The sequence below is a fragment of the Alligator sinensis genome, unplaced genomic scaffold, assembly GCF_000455745.1.
Source record: "Alligator sinensis unplaced genomic scaffold, ASM45574v1 scaffold85_1, whole genome shotgun sequence".
Classification (NCBI taxonomy): Eukaryota; Metazoa; Chordata; order Crocodylia; family Alligatoridae; genus Alligator; species Alligator sinensis.
This window is the reverse complement of record NW_005841891.1, coordinates 1,448,292-1,455,694: the sequence shown is the minus strand read 5'-3', so window position 1 is coordinate 1,455,694 and position 7,403 is coordinate 1,448,292. Positions and strand designations below refer to the sequence as shown.

At 46.9% G+C, this 7,403-nt stretch overlaps 1 long non-coding RNA gene across 1 annotated transcript in view; it reads right to left on the bottom strand.

Annotated features, from left to right (window-relative positions):
• LOC112549299 overlaps positions 1-2,014 on the bottom strand; it is a 12,005-nt gene extending 9,991 nt beyond the window's left edge. Inside the window, exons 1-2 of the long non-coding RNA XR_003092679.1 lie at positions 1,940-2,014; positions 1,154-1,210 (exon numbers count right to left, since the gene is read on the bottom strand). This is a non-coding gene — a long non-coding RNA (uncharacterized LOC112549299). The remainder of the gene's footprint in view (positions 1-1,153; positions 1,211-1,939) is intronic.
• Between the last annotated feature and the right edge of the window lie 5,389 nt (positions 2,015-7,403).

Sequence of the window (7,403 nt, the reverse complement as noted above, 5' to 3'; positions counted from 1 at the left end):
GCAGGAAGGGAGGGAGGAGGGGAGAGGGGGAAGCCAGCAGCAGCAAGCTGGAAGGGAGGCATGGGGACTGGGGGTACCATGAGGCATGGGGGCTCCAAGCCACCTGCCCATCCTCCAGCTCAAACCCCAGCTGGCAGCTCACTGCTGCTGGCTTCCTCCTCCTCCCTTCTGATAGCCCCTGCATCAGCCCAGCCCTGATTGTATGACAAATTAACCCTAGGGAACACAAATTCCCTAAGGCACTCTGAAGTGGAGGGTCTTCATATGATATCTCACTTGAGAAGATTTAATTTTGCACACAAATTGCCACTTTAAAAGCACTCTGCAGTCATGCACATGTGTCATGGCATAGCTGTAGAGCGCTTTCAGGGGGCCCATCACATGAAAAACATAACTTCTGTCTGTGCCTGAGACTGTCTCTGTTGATCTGAGTGGCTACACCTTGGGGATTATATTGTAAGTATAGGAATCCCCTGCTCCAGATCAACAGAGGCGGATTGTATTGTATTATGTATGGTCTCAGTGGAGACTCTGGATTCTTATCCCATTACCTGAACTAGCTTTGTATTTAAATGACTTTATCCTTTTCTCTATCCTGCCTTCTGCCTTTCTATTTAGTACTCTTGCTCTGTGAAAGTTCATTCATATCATCTGATAAAGTATATAAGCTCATGCCTCTGTGAACAAATCGGTCATTAAGGTGCCACACTGCCCTGTCTTCTACTATATAAATCCTCAGCATCATATTACCTCGCTCAATTGAACAGGACTATGAACAAACCTGATAAAATGCTGTAATAGAGGCAAGTCCTAAAAGAGCCATTATGTTGTGCTTAATTATCCAGGATTGATTTTTGTGTGTCCAGAGGCTAATAGAGCTGATAGGGTGTCAAGGATAGTTTGGGAGAGGGGGGAACAGGATATGCTTCTGTTCATTTTATTTATTAAGGGGCAGGGATTGACCTGTACCAGAATCTTGGATGCAAATGTCCTCCCTTTTGAGTGGGTGAAAACTGGATCAAGAACTGAACTTTGTGGCTTGAGTCCATCTCCACTAACAGAATAGCAAATGCCTGGACTTCCTGTCCCCCACACCATAGCAAACAGAGTATTTACATAGCCAACCACAAGCCCACTCCCCCTTTTTCCTTACCTATGCTTCAGTGGACAAGCTGTGCCAGGTTTCCTTTAGTTAGTGGCTGCCATACACCTTCCAAATAAACAGCAATATTGTCACAATTAGCAGTTGAATGTATGGGCACAAGGCACTTCTGCAGTGTTCCAGCTGAGAGCTGTGCCAAGGACTCAGGGAGTGATGCCAGGAGGTGTTGCCAGGAGTGACTGCATTTCACTGAAATCACCTCTTTTTCCACATTCTCCTCAGCCACGTGAAACCAGGAGCCTCGGCAAAAAGCTTGAGCTTAAGCTCCTGGAAGCACTCCCATGAGGTGAGGAGTAAATATCACCTTGTTCCCAGAGGGCAGAGCCCTGCCTCCATAGGCAAGATTTTGGGAGATTGTGGTGACTGGGACCATGTAGTACCCCACACCATGGAGCCCAACTCTTTGCGTGCTGCCTCCATTTCCTAGCAAAGCAGGGCTCAAGCGTGGGGCAGGGAGGAACAGGGCTGGGAGCCAGCGGGCTCTTTTGATGCCTCAAGCAGGAGAGTAAATGTAGCAGAAGCACTGGCTGCAATGAGGGCTGCACAGCTGCCCTTCTACTGTGCTATGGGTTGGGTAACCAGGATCCTTTCTCTCACTCTGTCACCATGGATTCCCCCGGGCCAGCCCAGCTACTGGCAATGGTATGAGGATTTGATCCTAAACAAATATTAAAAAGTCCAAAGGGTTTTGAATATGTATTGTGAGCAAAGGTGGGGAAAATGTGAGAGCTTGACTAGTATGGCCCCTACACTAATTGAAACCAGAGCGACCCATACCTCAGGAAGGACCAGCTTGTGTCTGTCCGCCGTCTGGCTGTTCTGCGTGACTCTCTTTGTAATCTTCCCCCTTCCATTCACTTCTTGGTACATGAATAAGTGAGCACTGTGTTTAGGGTTGGTCAGGACCCAAGCTGCTGACAAGAAATTGGCAATAGCTCTCATGGGTGATCTGCTAACTTAGAAATAGCATCAAGAGTACATCTTCTTTCAGGAATGTGGGCCAGGTTCCAGTCTCATGCTGGTGTGAATCCAGAGCAGTTCCATTCACATCAATGCAGCCACTCTAGATTTATCCCAGGCTAAGTGAGAAAAGGATTTGTTGTCCCCCCACCCCCAGGATGCAGCATGATGGCTGGTTCTAGCACAACACTCAACCTTCCTAGATCGGTATTTTTTAGTCCTGAAGGAAAAGCAACATGTTCTAAATTTAGGCTGATGCTCAGTCCTGCCCACAGAAGCCAGCAAGGTTAGGTACAGCCGTGCTTCTGCTCTGGCAGACAAAGGATCTCTCGCATACGCGCTGCAGCTCTTTCTATCTGAAATAATGATTGGCATGGAAAACTAGCTACTTACCAATGTCTCTCTGCAGCCAACGCGTTCCTCTCTGCTTTGGACTTCCTGAAGCCGAGGAGGGGAGGTCAGAGGTGAAGGAGAACAGTAATGGCAGAACCGATTAGAGAGAAAAGAAAGGAAATGTTTGGGAGGAAAGAAAACAGTAGAAGAAAAGAGGACACAGAAAGATGGAAGGAAAGCTAGGGCAGAAACAACCGCAGGTGAAGAAAAGAGAGGGCTGAGAGAACAGAAGGGGTGGTTGGGAGGAGAGACTACATACTGAGGCCTAGGTATCGTGCATTATTTCTCAGAATTGTGGGAAACTGAGGCAGAAAAACGTGGGTTACCGATATTTAAATGTGAGGAAGGCATGGCAGTGTTCCTTGTCCACTAAATTATTACTAAGAAGTCTTTTGATTTGCCCCTGTTAGTGAAGTGAGAACCACTGGAAAGTAAGTGAGGGGGCGGGGAGAGGAGCAACATTGAAAACCAAATCTATGGGGGGGTCGCTGCCTAGAAATGTTATTGTGTTATTGGCACTTTGACATTTTCCCTCCCCTTTTGTACAATCTCAAGGGAATGCTGCCTACTCTCGTAATAATAATAATAATATGAAAGGTAGCATATGAGTTGGCATGGCAACTTCATCTGCTAAGTAACTAACACGCAGAATTTGGTTCCTGATCTAGAGTAATATTGTCAACAGCCCCTAGGAAGATGCTTTCCTGTGACCGTTTGTTTCTCTGTTAGTGTTTCTCATCTCCTTAAACATGCAAGCCGGATCCCAAAATGTGCTGAGTACCTACACCTCCCCGAGGAAGTGTAATAGTGTCTGTGGGGGCCTGACTTGGCTCAGGAATACTTCTGAGCAACTTGACCACTAGAGAGTACATCAGCCAGCTCCTGCCAAGCCATGCATTTCAATATTTCTTGATGAGGATGGCCTCAGCCAGTGGAGTCCTGGATAAGACCGATTTATTCAAGTTAGATGCTGATTCTGGGGCCACCGCTCTTTTTTTAAATAGCACTTCAACAGGGACTACTCTGATTTACCCAGCTACAAAGCACCATGAGTTAGAGCAGGGTCCTACACGAATATGCCAGTGCCGCAAGAGCCCGTTGTGACCTGCTACAATGCCAACCCCTGACAAGAGCAACAGAATCTCTCTGGGTGTCACCTACAGCCCCTAAATGAAACATCTTGGCCACATCATAAATGACCTGCAACCCCTCCTGAAAAATAACAACCATCTGAAGGCAGCCCTGGGGCACAAGCCTGTCTCAGCTTACAGGCAAACCACCAACCTCAAACAACATCTCTCCAGCAACCGACTGCCTAACACCACTTCTCCCCAAGCCACCAGGCCTTGCAACAGAGCCAGATGCCAGCTCTGCCTCCTTGTCAACAGACCACATCATCACTGGACAAATATCTTGGATCATAACATCTGGGGTTCAGTCACTTCTGCCAACCTCATGTATGTCATCATTTGCTTACAGGACCTCTCTGCTGTATACGTTGGATGGACAGGGCAGTCCTTATGTTAAAAAATGAATGGACACCAATATGACATCAGTTCCAGAAAGGCATACAAGCCAGTAGCAGGACACTTTAACCTCCCTGGACCCTCCATCACTGCCCTCAGAGTAGCTGTTCTTAAACAACAACACTTAAAAAAACAACTTGAACACAAAATTGTGGAATAAGAAACCATCCACAGACTGGATATGTCCACTGTGTCTTCTTCCCTCCTGTGCTCCTCATTTGCATGTCACCTTGGAATTGCTATAGGAAAAAGGGAGGAAGTTTCACCTCTCCATTTGCCTCCCACCGTTTTTCCTACACTAGAGTCTCAGCAGTGGCTGTGATGTGCAGCAGGACTGTTTTGAGTAACCCTGGTGCTTTCCTTGGGCCAGTGGCTCAGGAGCTCCCCCGTGGCTGCCTGATCCATTATCGGAGAAGCTTTGCTCTATTGGCTTCTGTGCTCCTGCGCTGCATGGAAAGCAAGGTACAAGTTCAAATGACTTCACCTCCACCTCTGGGAGTGTGAGCAAAAAAAGGCCATGTGCTCTAAGCAGCCACGGAGGGCAACTCAGGAGAGGGGAATGTGACAAGCTACAACATGGTAGAGCTCCAGTTCTTTGCCCCAACCTAGACAACAGCAGTGTGTATCAGCGAGCAGTGGTTCCCTAGAGACTATACACCAGCCAGAGATGAAGAGAACATAGATTCATAGTTTCGTAGACGTTAGGGGTGGAAGGGACCTCACAAGGTCATCAGGTCCAGCCCCCCCGCACTTGAGCAGGAAAGACTGCTGGGGTCAGATGACCCCAGCAAGATGCACATCAAGACATTTTTTAAAGATTTCCAGGGTAGGTGACTGTACCACCTCTGCGGGGAGTCTGTTGCAGACCCGCAGCACTTGAATCATAAAGAATGAAGTGCCTCAGGCATGCTCATGGGGCATAGGAGTTGGGGAGACTGGCTCTGCTCCTAGTGTGGAAGTGCCAGGGCTGGGGTGGACATACCCCCTGGTGCTGCCTAAATGGTCATGAGAGCATTCACCTGCAAGCGCTAGCAGTGCTGACTTCCCTCTGTTTATTAAATAAAACCCAGATTGGAAATGACTGCATTATAAACAACTGTTTGCCATTTTCAAGATAAGCAAAAATCTCAACCTGCTGCTTTATTTTGATGTTGTCTGGGGCAAAGGATTACCTGTACAGTTGTATCTTGTGTATTGCTACCTCATTATTCCTTTAGCAGGACAGCAAACACTAATTAATTAAATGAGTGAGCAGGTGTGTGAGGGGGAGGGGGCAGTTAGAAACTCAAGTGTCTGGGCTTTTAACCCAAAAGAGAGTTTTTCTTGACCTTCCATTTTTCTGATGGCCCCAGTGACTTGTAGTGTTTGGGGATTGGTGAGGTTGGTCCAAGGTAAGGAGAGCAGGTAGTGAGTGTCCCATCCTCACAGCCCATGGCAGCAGAGCTTGGGAAGGCAAGTGGAAGGGAACTGTCCAATTCCCAGAGAAAATTCTGCTTTTTAGAGTGCTGGGGAGGTGCTGGCTATGGGGAGGGATCCTTCCTTCTCCTTTCTTGTTACTGTCTCTTGCTTTTGGCCTAGTCTACACACTGGTTGGACCCACTGTAATCCTGTGGTTTAGGGCAGTGATATCTTACCAACAAAGACAGGTGCAGCAGGGGTGCCGTGATACAGTTGCACCAACCTTTGATTCCTGCCCTATGCAAGCTTTCAAACTAAATGCAGTGGCATTTCTATTCAGGCATAACTGAGAGAATCAATTGACTTCACGGCTCATTATCATCTCCCTGATTTCTCCTAATCTCTCTCCACTTCACAGGTGTTAATGACCCTCTATCTTTTTCAATGGTTTTGATGTTCCACTATTCTTTCTTCTGCAGTTTTGCTGCCTGTTGGCCATTCCTGGTAAAGTCTTTCTCCTATTCCACAGCCCTGCAGACTGTTTTTAGCTCTACCTAAAAACTTTAACTCAGGTATGGTAATATTTACTCCGATGTAGAAACGACTGACAGTGCAGTATTGGAGGCACTGTCAAGACATTCAAGAAGTCTAGATTTTGTTTTATGAATCTGAATAAGAGACATACATTTATCTATAATGAATATGGCACTAATGATAGTATGTTTTGACTATTTTTTACTCTTTTTTACTTCATTTATTTTTTTAAACTTAATATATTAAACTTAGTGCACATATATTTGTTTTTGCTTTGATCATAAACTGAATAATACAGTACTATTCCTCAGTGTTTCAGTAAACCTTCTCATTTCCCCTTAAATGAGGAAAAATATGTGTTGTGTTATAGGTGATGTGCCACACCATCTGCACCCACCTTTTCAAAATCCTAGATCCACCTATATTTACCAGTATAGCTGAGCCAATACCAACCTTAGGGTAGAAGGTACTATGCAAGTATATATGTGATTTATATCAATACATCTTGTTCCCCTAAATTTACAGAAAGAAAGTATACCACTAGAAGCCACATTGATCGGCTTCCACGATCACAGTCCACTCTTTGGGGAGAAAAGCAGAGGTCTGCTGGGCAGAGATGGCCTCCACCACACTGCACTGGGGAGGAAGCTCTTCTCAGCCAGACTGGCTGACCTGCTCGACCAGGCTTAAAACTAAGCCCGCTGGGGGATGGGGGTGCTACCGCCACAGAAAGCCCACTGGGCAACTTTTGCAAATCCAGAAGGCTAACGCACTCAAGGGAACCCACCCCTACCCCAGCTCCGGAATGATGTATAGGGAAGACTAGGGCCTCCAATGGGACACTTACCTGCCTGTACACCAATGCCAGGAGCTTGGGGAATAAACAGGAGGAACTGGTCCTCCTGCTAAATAAGAATGACTGTGATTTCATAGGGATCATGGAGACCTGGTGGCACTCCACCTATGACTGGGCCACAGGTATAGACAGCTATACCTTGTACAGAAGAGATCAAGTAGACAAAAGGGGCGGGGGTGTAGCTGTCTATGTCAAGGAAAGCTACACGTCCCTGCAAGCTGACATTGGCATCCAGGGTGGATGACTGGAGACCCTCTGGGTTAAAATCCAAAGTGAAAATGGCACAGGAGACACAATGATAGGAGTCTACTACGGACCTCCTGCCCAGGATCAAGAGATCAACCAGGAATTTGCCAAGGAACTGGCTGAAGTTGCACACTCCCGGTGCATGGTTGTCATGGGAGATTTCAGCTACCCGAACATCTCATGGGAAGAGCATTCAGCCAAATCCAAATGGTCACAAAACTTCCTCACATGCGTGAACAAACTCCACCTGACTCAAGAAGTCTGTGGTCCGACAAGTGGCAAAGCGCTGCTTGACCTGGTACTGGCAAAGGGGGATGATCTAGTCAGC